This window comes from Protopterus annectens, chromosome 6.part0 (genome assembly GCF_019279795.1).
Source record: "Protopterus annectens isolate FY-2018-M chromosome 6.part0, PAN1.0, whole genome shotgun sequence".
NCBI classification, from domain to species: domain Eukaryota; kingdom Metazoa; phylum Chordata; order Ceratodontiformes; family Protopteridae; genus Protopterus; species Protopterus annectens.
This window is the reverse complement of record NC_056737.1, coordinates 19,105,745-19,123,670: the sequence shown is the minus strand read 5'-3', so window position 1 is coordinate 19,123,670 and position 17,926 is coordinate 19,105,745. Positions and strand designations below refer to the sequence as shown.

General features: G+C 40.1%; 1 protein-coding gene across 3 annotated transcripts in view; it reads left to right on the top strand.

Annotated features, from left to right (window-relative positions):
• SCFD1 (sec1 family domain containing 1) overlaps positions 1-17,926 on the top strand; it is a 3,579,547-nt gene that overhangs the window by 1,895,953 nt on the left and 1,665,668 nt on the right. The gene's annotated exons all lie outside the window — the stretch shown is intronic.

The following is a 17,926-nucleotide window of genomic DNA, read 5'->3' as shown; positions in this document are numbered from 1 at the left end:
AAGGCGGTCTGCATAGGGCATCTGTTTGAGGATGGTAATCCTCTTTGTGAGGTATTTCTGGAGTCTTTCCAGTTGTTGTAGATGTCGTGTGAGTTACATGCCAAAAGGGGCATTGTACTCTATAATGGGTCTAATGAGTGATGCGTAGAGGGAAACAATGACCTCTTTTTTTCCCTGGATGAGAAACCTTTTGTGATGAGGTGTGCCACATAGAAGGATTTTAGTTTTAAACCACATTTTTATTTGGATTGTTCAACTCAACATGAAGTTTATTCGGCTACTTGCAACTGATGTATATGTTTTTATGTAGGAAAAACTAATAAAAGGCTAAAGGATAGAATATTAAGGCACCTCTTTGATATTAAGAAAGGTGATATTAAGAATGCATTAGCCAAACATGCCCTGGAACATCAGGGGCATACATTTTCTTTTAGGGTGTTGCAACAGATACATCCTAACTATAGGGGGGACAATTTGATTAGTTCTACAGAAAAGGCTGCGTTACAATGGATACTGAAGTTGCAGGCTTAGAGGTATCCAGGGTTGAATGGTTGCATTTCTTTAAAACCAGCCCTAGAGGGGCGGAAGCTAGTCTATTAGGTCCATAGGTTGGTATTGGGCTATCTGCCCAAAGGCATATTTTAGCCCAGCCATGTTGTGCGGTATTCACTGCCCTTTTAGTAGTTCCCTAGACCCTTGTACTAGCAGCTAGTACCCTTGGCCCCTATCTAGTACTGCTGTTGGTGTGATCCCCGGTGTGAACTTTCTGTTACCCATCCACTCATCAAGGTTCCTCTTGAAGAGTGATAGTGAGGGGCTCTGTCTTATGTAGATCGGGACCCTGTTCCATAGTAAGGGAAGTCTCTGTGAAGTGAATCTATCCCTCCAGCATGTTCTATTCATTGTTGTGTTGAGGTTTATATCCCTAGAGCGTGTAGCTCAAGTAGATTTGATTTTGCTAAGATGGAGCATGTTCAACAATTCTGGGTTGGACATGGCTCTGTACGTTAGACAGAGATCACCTCTGAGAAAGCGGTATGCAACAGAGAACAGTGTTAGCTTTTTCAATCGTGCTGCATAGGGCAACTGTTTGAGGCCAGTAATCCTCTTGGTTAGGTACCTCTGTGGTCTCTCCAGCTGCTGGAGATGTCTATTGAATAAACTATTTTAATTGGATGTGATTAAAATGTTTTTGATGATTGGTTACTTTGATGTTTTGAATGTGATATTTAAGTGTTTTACATATGCATTTTTTTAGATCTGATGAAGCATTGTTATAAAAGTGCTTGTTCATAGGTTCATACTAGGCTATCTGCCCTAGGGCATTTATAAGCCTAGCCAGAGTGTGTTTGGCTTTTGCCACCCATTTTAAATTAATTTTGCTATGCCCTTTTTCAAGGTTAGTATACTGTGCCTCTGTCTAACAGTGACACAGAAGTGATACCTGGGGTAAACCTACAATCTCTCATCCACTCATCAAGATTCCTCTTGAAGAGAGTCAATGAGGGACTCTGCCTAACCTGGACTGGGATTTTATTCCAGAGTAAAGGGAGCCTCTGCATTATGAATCTGTCCTTCCAGCATGTCCTATTTATTTCAGTGCTGAGGTTTAAGTCTCCCGAGCGCGTAGCTCGATGGGATTTGGATTTTCTGAGGTGCAGCATGTCCATTAATTCCGGGTTGGACATGGCTTTATACGTCAGGCACAGATCGCCTCTGAGCAGGCGGTATGCCACTGAGTAGAGCTGGAGTTTCTTTAACCGGGCAGCATATGGCATCTGTTTGAGCCCTTTGATCCCCTTGGTGAGGTAATTTTGGGGTCTTTCCAATTGCTGCAGGTGTCTGGTAAGGTACATCCCAAAAGGGGCATTGTACTCAATTATGGGCCTGATGAGGGATGAGTAAAGAGGCACGATGACCTCCCCTGATCTAGATTTGAATCCCTTCATGATTAGGTGGGCTATATAAAATGTTTTTCTAACCACTTTGGCCACGTGGTTGTCAAATGAGAGATTGCTATCAACTTGGGTCCCCAGGTCCCTAATTACTTCTTCTGTACTTAATGGATTACCATCTATGTGGTAATTTGTGGGCACTTTGTTTTTGCCAAAGGGGATGACTATACACTTTTTGGCTTTTAGCTTCAGGCCATGGCTCTGGCACCAGTTGTCTGTTTCTATGAGGCCCTTTTGGAGGATGCTTGTGTCAGCTGGAGAGTCGATTATGGCGCCCAGTTTGCAGTCATCTGTGAACTTGGTCAGCCACAGTCCTTCCGTGTTGGCCTGTACCTCCGAGAAATATATACCGAACAAGAGAGGTCCCAGGACTGAGCCTTGTGGGATGCCACTTGTAAATGGTTTGGAGTCTGACATGGCTCCAGCAATTCTAACCATGTGGGTTCTGTCCTTGAGCCAGTTTGCAACCCATCTAGTGACATAGGGGTTTATATTTAAGCTGGTGAGCTTATCTATAATGCCCGAGTGGGGTATTGTATTGAAGGCTTTGCGAGGTCCAGGTAGGCTGTGTGGACCACCTTCCCCTCGTCAATGGCCTTGGTGACTGTTTCAAAGAAATCCACCAGGTTTAAGAGGCAGGATCTGCCCTTAACAAAGCTGAACTGGGTAGGATCCAGTGTCTGTAGGTCCCCAATATCTTTATTTATGAGGTCCATGATGATCCTTTCCATAGCTTTGCAGACCAAGCTAGTCAGGCTTATGGGGCAATAGTTTCCAGGATCCGTTGAGGCACCACCTTTGTGGAGAGGGACCACTGTTGTTGTACGCCACTCTTTAGGTACATATCCTGTAGTAAGGCTGAGATTGAACAGTAGTTTTATGTTTGGGTTTAGCTGTTCTTGGAGTTCATGTAGAATGCAGCCCAGGACACCGTCTGGTCCCATTGATGCTGTGTTTTTTGCTTTGGAGATGGCGGCTCTTACCTGAGCATCTGAGATGTCAGGGGGTCAGCACTCTGCTGGGATAGATATTTGCCCTTTTGGTGGGGGGGGGGGGGAGTTTACGCTGAACCTGTCAGCTAGGATGTTGGCAATGTCTGTGGGTTCGGTGTATTTTTTGTCATTTTGGACTAATTCTGAGCATATCTGGGAATTCCCACCCAGGTTCCTAACATAACTAAAGAAAGCCTTGTGATTATCCTTAGTGTCCTGTGCAATTTTTCTCTCGAAGCTGTCCTTAGATGATTTTATGAGTGCCCGTAGTTTTTTGCTAATACTGATCAGAGATGCCTTCCCTTTTTGGGATTTTGCTGTATCATGTAGTAGCTTCCTCCTCCTATTGTATAGTTTGTTTATGGCTGGGGTCCACCAGACAGGACGTCTGCCTTTGGAGGATTGGGTCTTGGTTGTATTTGGGATTGCATGATCCATGCATTCCCGAAGGTGTTCATAGAATGCGTTTATAAAGGATTCTGCGGTCTGGGACGTATTTTCTACAAGCCCGGGGGTCTTTGAAGGATTCCACCTCGGTTTTGAGGAGTGTGAAACTTGCTTTAGAGAAGTTTTTCACTGTGGTTTTCTAGGCAGGAGGTGGGGTCGGGATGTGAATATCCAGTGAGATTAGTTTATGGTCTGATCTTACCAGTGAGGGATACACTTCTGAGTCCCCATGTTGGTGATGATCAGGTCCAGTATGTTTTCCCCTCTTGTGGGAGGGGTAACAAGTTGTTCCATAGCATTTGAGTTTATAAATTCTAGGAACCTTTGGGCTAGGGTGTTGGAGCTAGAGTAATGCTCCCAGTCTATGTTTGGGTAGTTGAAGTCGCCCAATATAATGGTGTTTGGAGAGACCTTCATATTTTCCAGTGTTCTCAGGAAGGCCGAGTGTGGTTCCTGGGTTTGGGGGGTGGTCTGTAGCAGGCTATAAACTGGAAAGCAGTTTTACCCACTGTTAGTTGTACATGGATAGTCTCTGATGCTTTGTGCTGTGCCACCAACCTGGAGGTGTGGGTATCTTTGACGAATATTGATACTCCCCCTCCTTTTCTGGTTCAGTAGAAGTTTTGGGGCCGAAAAGCATGGTATGCGGTATAACCTGGTAGTGCTGGGGTGCTCTCGGGAGCCTTGAACCAGGTTTCTGTTACTGCACAGATATTAATGTTCTCCATGCTAAGGAGAGTTTCGAATGCATGCATCTTGAGGTTTAGACTTCTGGCGTTGAGTAGCTTTACTCTTAGTTTCTTATCCCTTGTGATACTTATGGAGGTGGGTTTGACTTTTGAGCCTTGCCTAAAAAAGGCACTATGGGGATAGCAAGAGCCTTTGCCAATATCCGAAAGCCCAGGGGTGACAGGTGCAAGCCGTCCCTAGTGAAGCATCATGGCTTGTCGAGCATGTCATCCCAGGCTGACAGGCATTGGATCCCCTTTGAATGACACCAATACTTAAGCCAATTGTTGAAATTGATCATCTTGTCTTCATATTGTGGCATCATTCTTGGTGAGGGTAAGATGCTACTCAAGGTCAGGGTCATACCAGCCTGGGCTACATGCTCAGAGAGCTCCTCTGTGTCTCTTTTCATGTAGTCCAGGGAGGTACATCTCAGGTCATTCACACCAGCATGGACAATGACTGAGTCATATTTGTACTTGCCTTGGAGTGACCTGAGTGCTTGTGTTATGTGGTGGATCCTAGCGCCCGACAGGCAGCTCACCGTGACCTTCTCCTTGTTCAGCCTGGTGAGCGGGACGTCAGTGTGCCTAACGATAGAGTCACCTATTACAAGTGTATCAGGTGTGGTGTTTAGCCTTAAGGGCTGTGACTGTTCGGCACACTGGCTTTGTGAGCTATGTGTTGCACATGTTTTGTTTTAAGGTAGCAGTTGCTTGGGTGTCTGCTTTGGAGGTCTCTGCTGCTTAGGCAAATTTTTATTTAGAGCCTCCGAGTATGTTTTTGTGTGTTTATGTGTTTGGTTTGCTGTCGTGGTAGGTCTATGTGAGACTGGAATTGTAGTGAGTGTGGTTTCCTTCTCCTCCTGACTGGTTACGCCAGTAGTGAGTTGAGAGAGCTTAGCCTCCAGTTTTGGCTATATGGTTGCATCTCTCACATGTGTTGGAAAATGTTGGGAGGAGGAGAGGGTTGTCTGTGTACATGAGGCAGTTGTAACATTGCCTCAAGATTCCCAGATTCACCAGACGCTTGTCTTTTATTAAACACTTTTATGCTGTCAGCTGTGGTGGTCCTGCTGCTTGCTATTTTTGTTTGTTTTAATGAAGATGTATACACATCCACCTTTGGTCTTTTCATGCTCATTTTGGGGTCTGAACATGTGGGAAGGTGGTGTAGCCTTGCACGCCTGGGGTGATGTTTTCTGCCTTGAACCATGTCTCAGTGACTGCACAGACGTCAGCATCTTCTAAGGTGATGAGTGCTTCCTGGCAATGCAGTTTCCTTTTTAGGCTCCTAGCATTAAGCAGCACAATCTTGAGTCTGTTTCAAGTAGATTTTTTTTACATGGGGAATTTTGCTGATTTGACATTGCCTAAAAAGGCACTATGGGGAGGCAGGCGTCTTTGCCAGTATCACAAAGCCTAGAGGAGACAGGTGAATGTCATCTCTGGCAAAGCAGCATGGTCTGTTAACCATGTCTTCCCAGGCTGACAGATACTAGATCCCCCTGGACTGACACCAGAAGCTAAGTTAATTTATTCAAATCAATCATGTTTTGTCTATATTGTGGCATCATTCTGGGTGAAGGTAGGATGCTGCTTACAGCTATCGACATACCTGCCTTGGACACACAATTTGAGAGTTCAGTCATGTCTCCTCATGTATACATTTAGAGAGGCAAGTCTCAAGTCATTCACCCCAACATGTACTATGATAGAGTCATGATGGTAATTGTTCTTGTAACTTGAGTGTGTGCGTGATTTGACAGATACAAATTCATAGTGTGATTACATCTCTCACATATTGTATTTGCTTGTTTTAGGAGTAAGTGGTTGTCAGTATACATGAGGCAATTACTACATTGCCTCAGGATGCCCATGTCAATCAGGCTGGCTGGAGAAATGGTTGGAAACCGATTGTCCATTGTAGTAGGTTTTTATCTTAGCTACTGTTGGGTAGTGGGCTAATTTGACCAGATTTGTTCTAAGGTTAACAAAGGGGCTTATACTGTTGAAGGCTAGGTGGAAAAAAATGATGGCAATGCTTCTCAGTGTGCAGTTGAGTTGCCTGAAATGCAGCAGGGGAGCTTGGGAGAGTTCCTCTAAAAGATGTCTAGTAGAAAATTGTCTTTCAAGGCATTTGCATTTGTACAGGACATCACTAAACCTGTTGCACTGTGGTCAGCTATGCACCAATGCAAGGCTTAAATATAAATGACAATAAACAATTTTAAGGTAAACTACCAATGGAAAAGCACACAGTGAGCTTTCCTCCAGTAATCTCTAACTTAGATGAGCCACAGACTACACACTTCTGCCACAAGGGTGCAGACAGGGCCCTCCTAATTTAAGATGGCTGGAATAGTGCTGAAATGTTACAATGCAGTCTAAATTCAGCAGATTTGAATCTAGTCTATGCTGTGTTGCTGTGTGCTAGCTACTTAAAGCAGCAGAACAGCTTTTTTACATGCAGAAAATTCAGTAAAATTCAACAAAACGAGTCAACAAAATGATAAAATACAGTCAGCAAAGTGCAAAGCTGAACCAGTTTATCAGGTTGATTTGAGGTTTAACATGAGACAATCATTTAGAAATTGTCTTTTTGACATTAGTTGTTCTTTCACCTTCCCTTCACAAAAGACAGACAGATCAACTTTCTTGAAGGATTGAGTTTTGTCTAGTTAGAATCTGATATGAGACAGCTGGCATGCGGAAAATGTTTTCCTCCCTTGTTTTTGGGCTGGAAGATTAATTGACTGGCTCAAGATAAACTCTGAGACCACTTTAGATATAAAAGGATTGTTTCTTAAAGTAACTTTGTCATTTTGGAAAATGAGGTAGGGTTGACTCACCATAAGAGCTTGTAACTTGTTTGGCTCATTCCATGAAGGCTTTGGCAGCTTTCTGAAAGTGGGTAGACTCGAAGTATTCTAGAAGCAGCAACTTTGTTCTCTGTACATACATTTGCAAAACATAACAAAATGGACTAATTTGTATTCTGTAGGGCTTCTGAGTTTTTCATTTCTCCGTTCCCTTTGTTTCTAAGCTATGGTAATCTACCCAAATAGATTAGGCTTCTGCAACAATGATTTAATGTTAAGCATAGCACAGTTGAGTAAGTAAACTTACCATAACAGTAGATTTTTTCGGTACTTTTCCGTTAACGGGGCAACAGCCTTTTTGGCCTCGTTAACGGTTTTCTCATAATGAAAGTTGCCCCATTAATACTTTAAGTATTTGCATAAATGTCACATAAATTGAGTTTTCAGATAAATGATGCTCATCTTTTCAAAAAAACAATACAGTGTATGTTTGGGAAGCGCAATATCATATTGGGTGGGCTTTGAATTTAATGCAGGCTTTGGAGAATGGGTAGTACAACATCTTTACAGACCGCCAATAAAACTATAACTGAAAGGTCAGAAATGATATTCGTATTTTTGGATTACAAGTAATTTATATTACCAGGTTTCATTTATACTTGATGTCCAGCATCCAGGTCAAGAAAGTAGCAAACATAAATATGTGTCCTTACAAAAATCAGTGGCAATTTTGAAATATGGCAGTCAAGTTTGAGGAAAACAGTAGTTGGATTCTAACAGGGACATTGCTTTTTTTTTTTTTGTAAACTACTGCAACTTATAAATGTGAGTTAACGTAGCACTGGCAAGTATTCACCACTGAATTAAATTGGTTTATTTAAATATGGTGCCATGAATACCTTTGCGACTACATTCATTATTTTTCATACTACTCCAATTGGCGGCCTTCTGTTATTACGTGTCACAATATTGCAAGTGCACATAGCAGGAGGTGATTTATGTGACATGATTAAAGTTATATTTATCTTTTACTTCAGAAAATGGCCGTTAAGTCACATTCTGTTATTCAGCTAACTTCTCATGTTATTGTCCCTAAATACTGTGGATTACTTCCGGTGTTGTCCCTGATTCTGGAGTTAAGAGAATGAGAGCTGCGGTATGTGTGTTTGTACATACACATACATACATATGTTATATATTTATACAAACACATATTGAAAGAAGTGTGTGTGTGTGTGTGTGTGTGTGTGTGTGTGTGTGTGTGTAGATATATATATATATATATATATATATATATATATATATATATATATATATATATATATATACTTTCCGAATGACAAAACCGTTAACGAGGCCAAAAAAAGCTGTTGCCCCATTAACAGAAAAGTACCGATTTTTCTAATAGATCACTGTTGCAGTGCCGTTCCTTCACTCTTGCCCCTTACTGTAGTTATTACTGTAGGATTTGGTGGCCATGGTGTGTGTGTGTGTAGGCTGGTTTATACACACACACACACACACACACACACACACACACACACACACACAAAAACGTACGTGTATTTAGTTAGTAGTGTTTTACTTTTTCAAGAATTTTTCCTTTCAGAACTGTTTCCTCCCTTCTTGGGTAGGAAAGCTATGAAGCTTTTTGGTGCTATAGCTGCATTTTATATGGAGCTCTCCTTGCAGTTAGGGCTTGTGGAGGATGCCCCTAACTTTGATAAGATTGCCAGTTGGTCATATCCTTGGAACATCTACTGTTATGTTTAGTTTACTTTTACAACTGTACTTTGAGTTATAGTCAGAGCTGTGTCTGTCACTGTTCTACAGAGTCAGGCAATGGACACTGGAAACTGCAAGAAAACTTTAGTAATTTAATCTATTTATTTTAAAATTTGAGACCAGGAAAGGCTGTATCAGAATATGTTTCAAGATGCTAACTAAACATAATTCGTAAAAGAAAATCTACTAAAAAGGGTAAATGTGGATGAAATCCTGGGAAGACTGTAGAATGCATACATTGTATGTATTTGACTTCCTTTCCAGAAGAACCAAGGAGAAACATTTTATTTGGGGGCGTTTGATGTATGATTGGATTTTTCCTATAAAGATAGGATATTTTTCATCACTTGTAAATAAGACTGGCAAAAGATACTTGTCCCATAGACCAGCAGTACTTAAGTAACTAAGTAGTACAGAGACCATTGAACAATGAATGCATATGAGTAGTTGTAGTAAAATGACTCTAAAGACTTATCCATTTACCTGCACTAGTGAAAGGGGAGATGAAGTGTAACAGCTAAATTCCAGGAGAAACAACACAAGATGGGCAAAGGATTGATGGCACTTGCTTAAAAGATGGGAATCAGATGACAGGAAGACATGAGTAGTAGTATTAGGCTGTGGGCTAAACATAGGTCTAAGATATGCAGTAGGGGCTGCAGTCTCATTATATTTTTAAAATGTTATTCTTTGTGGTTTATACTGTTGTATAAAGCTGCGTGGAAACATTTGTCTGATGTAGCTGCAGTGTTCAGCCAGCCTCTTGGCTTTGACCACAAATCTATCTTAGTAGAAAGCATGGCATTTTTTTTCTATTACTAGGTTTTTGATACGAGTAAAATTTCCTGTAATGTGTCATTTTTGTAGTACATACCGCAAGCATGTGTATTACATGATCACAACTTCACAAATGAATTCATTTAAACTAGCATTATGTGTTAAAAATGACTCGCTATGTGCCCAAAGTCATATTTGGACTTCATCATTAGCTGTACTTCAGTCTGTCTGTCTTCATACATATGAAAAGCGTTTACTTGGAAACAAGTAATTCTATATTTGAAATATATGGTGACAGGCAGTAAGTTAATAAAATAAAAAAAAGTTGGCATAGACAGTGAAATGGTTAGAAAGCTTTTTTCAGACATCCACTTCAAATAATATAATACAAGTAGTCATTCTGAAATGACGTTCTGAGTCAGATTTGATTGAAAGCCAGCAAAAAAGAATAAAATGAAACTGAAGCAGCTTTTTCAAATGAAAAATTACTTTTGGCAGCTTTGATCTTTTCACAGGTGCTGATCACTTGATATTGCCAGATGCCATTTCTTCAGCAGTTTTAATAATGAATTACTGTGTACTGAAAAGTGAAGCATTATCACTTTCTTCTACCAGATGAAAAAAACTGCTGTGGAGAAGGTGCATGCCCAGTAATGAGACAGTTCTGTTTTCATACTGTTTCTTTTTAGTATCCAGTCATTAACATTTTACTAGTTTTAAGATGTTTAGTACCTTTTGTTGGTTTGGCCTCCACAGTCAGTGTCTGACTGCCTTCCTGATATTCCTGTGGATCAGTTGCCCTTGGTATAGTTAGGAGTGATAGTCTTTTTGAAAATGTTTTAATATACACATCCTTGCCTTGCACTACTGCAATGCTTTCTTCATTCTAGTATCACAATTTAGAGTAATGAGGATAAAAATGCAGTTAGTGTACGCTCATATCTGAGATGGTTAGAATACCAAGATGCATTCTGGAAACTGAATTTTGTTCTCCAGTGTAATTTTCTTGTCATTCTGAAGGGTGAATTAATTATTTATTTAATGTATGTATTTATTTATGTATTTGCACTTTAACTGGGAAAGTCCACTGGGCTGTGCAGAGCCCCCTTTTCAGTGGAGACCCAGGAAGAAAAGCTCCTCAGTAAAATAAAAAGAAACATAAATATAACATAATCAAATTAAGTACAATGGTAGTATAGGATCATTTAACAGTAGTGGATAACAGAGTTGAAATCACATTCAGTGAAAATAAAACTTGTATAGATTGGTAGTATAGCATATCTAACAGTCTTGGATTACCAAGTTATAAGCACATTACCAGTTCAGTGGCTGGACAGTGTTGCATAGAGGATGTATGAATAAACTGTAGCACAGAATGCAGGGAGAGTGTGTGTTATTAGAGAGAGGTATTCAAGGGGGCTGATAGCAGAAGCAGTTCCAGGTTGAGGATAGGTAAGAGTGGATGGTAGTTTTGAAGTTGGCAGGATTTTGGGTAGTTCAGATTGCTAGAGGAAGAGCATTCCAGTTTTTTGCTAATGAGTAAGAGAAGAGTAGTTGGCCTGGTGGCAGGTTAGGTTTGTGAACCCTACGAAGTTGTTGATTCTCAGATGTAAGGGGCCTATTTGGGAGCTAAAAGGTGAAGAGAGAGATAAAGGCACGACAGTCAGAAGGTTTAGAGTTAGGTTTTTGAGCATTAGAAAGTTGCAAGTAGTTGAGGTAGTCTGGGAGTTTGAACCATTTTAGGGAGAGAACAACCGTACAGTAATGAGAGAAGTTTTTAGAATTTGATGCAAATCTTGCAATTTTGTTATAACAAGTCTCGAGCTAGGCTTTTATAGAAGTTTGGAGGTTGGTAAGTGGGGGGGGGGGGTGTGTGCCATACATTAGGGAAGGAAGGTAAGTAGAGGCAAGTGTTTGTTTGGAAGATGGGCTAAGGAACTGGTTGTGCCTGTAGAGCATTCCAAGTTTCTGATTATTATTTTTTTTTTATGTTGTATTGTAGGTGAATATCACATTTTAGTTGTTCATCTATGGTTACTGCCAGGAATTTTTTGTGGTTGACAATTTCTGTTAGCACTTTAGTTTGGGAGTAGACATTAAACATGGCTTTGTCCAGTGGGGTTGACTTTTTGGGAGTAAAAAGCATAAGCTTGGATTTATTAGGGTTAAGGGCTAGGTAGTTTTTAAGCATCCAGGATTCAGCGGTGGAGAAGGATGTTCGGGTTTTCAGTTGGAGTTCAGTAATAAGACTCAGCTGCACAGACAATGATAAAGTCGTCTGCATATTGTATAAGGGCCCCATTGGTCATAGAAGTGTGGTAACTATTATTGAAAATATTGAATATGGGGGGGAGTGAGTATGGAGCTTTGAGGAAGTCCAGTAGAGGTGTGAAGATAGGAAGAGATGGAGTTTTGCCATTTGACGACCTGTTGCATGTCTTTTAGATAGCTTGAGAACTAGTGGAGAGTAGTGGGAGAAGGTCCAAAGCTGGAGAGATTTGATGGTAGCAAAGGGTGAGAAACTGTGTTGAATGCTTTTGAAAGACCTAAGAATATGGTAGAAACTATTTTCCCATTATCGTGGGCTGTGTTAACAGTATCCAGAAAAGAAATAAGGGCAGTGGTGGTGCTGTGGTCAGGTCTGAAACTATGTTGAATGGAAGACAAGAGGTGGTTCTGAAGTAGATAGGGCATTACTTGAAGGTGAATGCACTTTTCCAAAATCTTAGAGACAGGGGACAGGATGACGATAGGATGAAAGAGATGTCATGGTTTTTGCCACCTTTGTGAAGAGGGAGAATGAAGGCTTTCTTCTATAATTTGGGCACATATGATTCTTTGAAGGATCTGTTGATTAGGATACTTATAGGGAAAGCAGTTGCTTTGGCTGCACTCTTTAGGAAGGTTGAGGGTAAATTGTCAGGACTGTTAGAGCAGGGTTTAAGCTTTCAGAGTAATTTTGTAATAGTTTTTGTGGAAACGGGATTGATAGTGAAGTTGGGGGTGGAGAGACAGGTAGCTTCAGGGGTGAAGGTGGTGTTTGTAGAGATGGGGAAAATGGGGGAGGTGTTTGGTGAAGCAGTGTTGCTTAGGCTGTCTTTGCTTAAGAGGGAAGCTGGTGATAATGTTGGATACTGAGTTTATAAAGAATGAGTTAGAGGCAATTTCATGAGAAGGTATGTCATGGTGAGGACAAAGATTGTTATTTATGTCAGGGTTCAGGAGAGAGGAGATGGAGTTATAAAATTTTGAGGGTTTTCTTTGTGGTTAGACTGTAGATATGAAGTTGTTCAATCTCGCCGTTCATTCTTACACATGGGTTCGGAGCCGATCACTTTCACAAGCTTGAGGTTTTGGAGTAGCTTGAGGCCAAGTCCCTATCCCATGATGCTCTATGTCTCACTTCAAATCTAGTTTGCCGCTGCAACGGATTGGAGGTCGAGAGAGAGCTCGGGACAGTATTTCTTACTTTTTCTTAGTTATTGGATAGTTATCCTTACAGAAAAATGTATATAAAAATGCACTCAACTTACACAACCAAAGGCTCTTTAATAAAACAAAAATAAAAATAAGGTAAGCGCTTTCACGACCACAGACTGTCGCTTTATCAGACAAATAACAATAGAAAAAGACCATGATATATACAGACTCTTAACTAATTAGCTGATGTCATCAAATTAAACATGGCAGAAAGATATATTTAAAGAAACAGAAAATGTTAAAAACTGTTAAAACCTAATATAAGTTAATATAATAGTCTGTATGCTGGATTTTTTCACACTGAGCTAATTGGAGGAAGTTGGAGGAAGGGCTCTGAGCTAATGAATCTGAGATATATAACATTAAGTATCCTGTTGTTTGCTTATTTCTGAGTTATTTATAGCACTTTTATTTTACTCAGTGTGTGTGAGGTATTAAGTAGAATTTTCAACAATTGTTAAGCATCTGGTTGGGTTTGTTTGTTCTAAATTCCTGCTAGGAGTGTATCATATAACTTGTTTGCATTTAAAAGCATTCTCTAGAGTCTCCTTGATCCTTTATCTGTTTAAACATTTCTGCATTTTTTTCTACCTAAGTAGACTTGGTAGTGTAGCATTGTCCATACTCAGACTTGTGTTTTGGGCCTGGTTGTTTGTTAGTAGAGGCTGTGTGTCTGAGCACATGTATACAACCACAACGACCAGCAAAATACGATAGTAAGCACGAATGGTTCAGAATCCTTTATTAGTTACGAAACATATTCCAAAGTCATAACCAAACCAGACCGGTTTCGGCCTCACAGCTTTTATCAATGGATAAGCAAAAAAGAAAAAAAGAAATTCAGTACAGCACAAGTACTTGCTATATTTATAGTGGATCCTCATTAACTGAGAGATAGTGGTCTAGCCCAACCTGGTGGCTGGAATGTTCAAATACATATGAAAATGAAAACTCTTCATGAATGAATAATATATATATATATATATATATATATATATATATATATATATATATATATATATATATATATATATATATAATAAGTATAAAGTCAGAATCCAACAGACAATATTAAAACAAAACTTAATTAATTATAAATAATAATTCACATATAACGAGCCATAAAAAAATGAAATATATTCAATATAATATTACTATAGTATGTTCACGGAACAAATTAAGCCATATGTTAATAATCATCATTTAATGCCGATCAGGTTGGGCTAATAATATACTCAAAAGAAAAAAGTAAGCATGGTAATTGTATATAGTAATGACCAAATGAATATTCCAAAGTCCAAAATCAATATTCATGTTCATGGTTTTAGACAAAATTGTGGGGGATCGAAGCCACCAACAGGGTTGGCATTCTATCTTGAATAAAAAGGAACAATATTGGATTACCAACCTTGGGGCATTATTTTCGCCAGGTCTGAATGATCATTTATAAATTATCGGTATTCACTAATATTAGGTTCATAGGTTCATACTAGGCTATCTGCCCTGGGGCATTTATAAGCCTAGCCCGATTGTGTTTGGCTTACGCCACCCCTTGATTTGAGTATACTGTGCCCTTTTTAAAGTTTAGTTTACTCTGCCTCTGTCTGATAGTGACACGGAAGTAATCCCCGGGACAAACCTACGATCCCCCATCCACTCATCAAGATTCTTCTTGAAGAGAGTCAGTGAGGTGCTCTGCCTAACATGAATTGGAATTCTCTTCCAGAGCGAAGGGAGCCTCTGGGTTATGAATCTGTCCCTCCAGCATGTTCTATTTATTTCTGTGCTGAGGTTCAAGTCCCTCGAGCGCGTGGCTCTAAGGGATTTAGATTTACTGAGGTGGAGCATGTCCATTAATTCTGGGTTGGACATAGCTTTATATGTCAGGCATAGAGCGCCTTGAAGTAGGCGGTATGCAACTGAGTAGAGCTGGAGGTTTTTAACCGAGCAGCATATGGCATCTGTTTGAGTCCCTTGATCCTCCTGGGGAGGTACTTTTGGGGTCTTTCTAATTGCTGCAGGTGTCGGGTAAGGTACATCCCAAAGAGGGCATTGTATTCTATGATGGGCCTGATGAGGGATGAATAAAGGGGCATGATTACCTCTCTTGATCTAGATGTGAATCCTTTCATGATGAGGTGGGCTATGTAGAAGGTCTTTCTAACCACTTTGGCAATGTGGTTGTCAAAGGAGAGATTGCTATCAACTTGGGTCCCCAGATCCCTAATTACTTTCTCTGTACTTAATGGGTTACCACCTGTGTGGTAATTTGTGGGCACATTGTTTTTGCCAAAGGGTATGACTATACACTTTTTGTCATTTAGCTTTAGACCATGGCTCTGGCACCAGTAATCCGTCTCTACGAGACCTTTTTGAAGGATGTTTGTGTCAGCTGGAGAGTGGATTATGGCACCCAGTTTGCAGTCATCTGCGAACTTGGTGAGCCATAGTCCTCCCACGTTGGCCTGTACCTCAGAAAAGTAAATACCGAACAAGAGTGGTCCCAGGACAGAACCTTGTGGGACGCCACTTGTGACCGGTTTTGAGTCTGACATGGCCCCAGCAACTCTGACTCTGTGGGTTCTGTCTTCGAGCCAGTTTGCGACCCATCTTGTGACATAGGGGTTTATATTTAGACTGGATAGCTTATCTATGATGCCCGAGTGGGGTATTGTGTCAAATGCCTTTGCGAGGTCCAGATAGGCTGTGTGGACTACCTTCCCCTCATCTATGGCCTTGGTGACTGTTTCGAAGAAGTCGACCAGGTTCAAAAGGCAGGATCTGCCCTTGACGAAACCAAATTGGGTAGGATCTAGTGTCTGTAGGTCTCCAATGTCTTTGTTTATGAGTTCCATGATGATCCTCTCCATAGCCTTGCAGACTAGGCTAGTCAGGCTTATGGGGCAATAGTTTCCAGGGTCCGCAAAGGCGCCACCTTTGTGGAGTGGGACCACTGTTGCTGTACGCCATTCTTTGGGCACATATCCTGTAGTGAGGCTGAGATTGTACAGCAGTTTTTCTTGCGGGATTAGTTCTTCTTGGAGTTCATGTAGGACGCAACCCGGGACGCCATCTGATCCCATGGAAGCAGTGTTTTTTGCTTTGGAGAGGGCGGCCTTCACCTGAGCATCAGAGATGTTTGGGAGGCTGCACTCTGCCGGGATAGACACTTGCTCTTTTGGGGGGGGGGGGTGGAAAAGTTTGCACTGAACCTGTCTGCCAGGATATTGGCGATGTCTGTGGGTTCAGTGTATTTTTTGTCATTTAGAATCAACGCAGAACAAGTCTGGGAGTTGCATCCCAGGTTCCTAACATAACTGAAAAAAGCCTTATGATTGTCTTTAGTGTCCTGTGCAATTTTTCTTTCGAAGCTGGCCTTGGATGATTTTATGAGGGATCGTAATTTTTTGCTAGTACTGATCAGAGATGCCTTACCTTTTAGGGATTTTGCTCTATCATGTAGTAGCCTTCTCCTTCTGTTGTACAGTTTATTTATGGCTGGGGCCCACCAGACTGGACGCCTGCCTTTGGATGATTGGGTCTTGATTTTGTTTGGGATAGCATGATCCATGCATTCCTGGAGATGTCCGTAGAATGCGTTTATATAGGATTGATTGATTTTATATAGGATATAGGATTGATTGATTTATTTATTTATTGATTTTGGACTTTGGAATATTCATTCTTTATATCATAGTTTATTAATATCAAGACATAATTTAGGTTTAGAGAATATGTTATTTCCTGTGAGTTTTTAAATCATGGATCTATGCTGCATAGATTGTAAAAATATCATTTTTCACATTTTATGTTTGTTTCACTACTTATGTTTTTGGGAATTGGTTGTTTTTCTGATTTCGATGATTCAGTTTATATAGGGGTCATATCATATTTGGTCAGCTATTGACCTCAGATTAACACAACTCTCATATATTCATTTGGTCATTACTATATACAATTACCATGCTTACTTTTTTCTTTTGAGTATATTATTAGCCCAACCTGATCTGCATTAAATGATGATTATTAACATATGGCTTAATTTGTTCCATGAACATACTATAGTAATACTATATTGAATATATTTCATTTTTTATGGCTCGTTATATGTGAATTATTTATTATTTATAATTAATTAAGTTTTGTTTTAATATTGTCTGATGGATTCTGACTTTATACTTATTATATATATATATATATATATATATATATATATATATATATATATATATTATTCATTCATGAAGAGTTTTCATTTTCATATGTATTTGAACATTCCAGCCACCAGGTTGGGCTAGACCACTATCTGTCAGTTAATGAGGGTCCACTATAAATATAGCAAGTACTTGTGCTGTATTGAATTTCTTTTTTTCTTTTTTGCTTATCCATTGATAAAGGCTGTGAGGTCGAAACCGGTCTGGTTTTGTTTTAATATTGTCTGATGGATTCTGACTTTATACTTATTATATATATATATATATATATATATATATATTATTCATTCATTCATGAAGAGTTTTCATTTTCATATGTATTTGAACATTCCAGCCACCAGGTTGGGCTAGACCACTATCTCTCAGTTAATGAGGGTCCACTATAAATATAGCAAGTACTTGTCCTGTATTGAATTTCTTTTTTTCTTTTTTGCTTATCCATTGATAAAGGCTGTGAGGCCGAAACCGGTCTGGTTTGGTTATGATTTCGGAATATGTTTCGTAACTAATAAAGGATTTTGAACCATTCGTGCTTACTATCGTATTTTGCTGGTTGTTGTGGTTGTATGCACTTGGTTTGACCGAGCACGCCATCCTTGCGAGGCATTTCAGTTGCATCTTGTCTGAGCATATGTCCCAGGTCATCATAGCTTAGCCAGGGCCAGTATAGCATTTCAGTGAGAGTGAATTGTTTGTGGTCATTGGCTGAATGGGGTTGCCTGGACT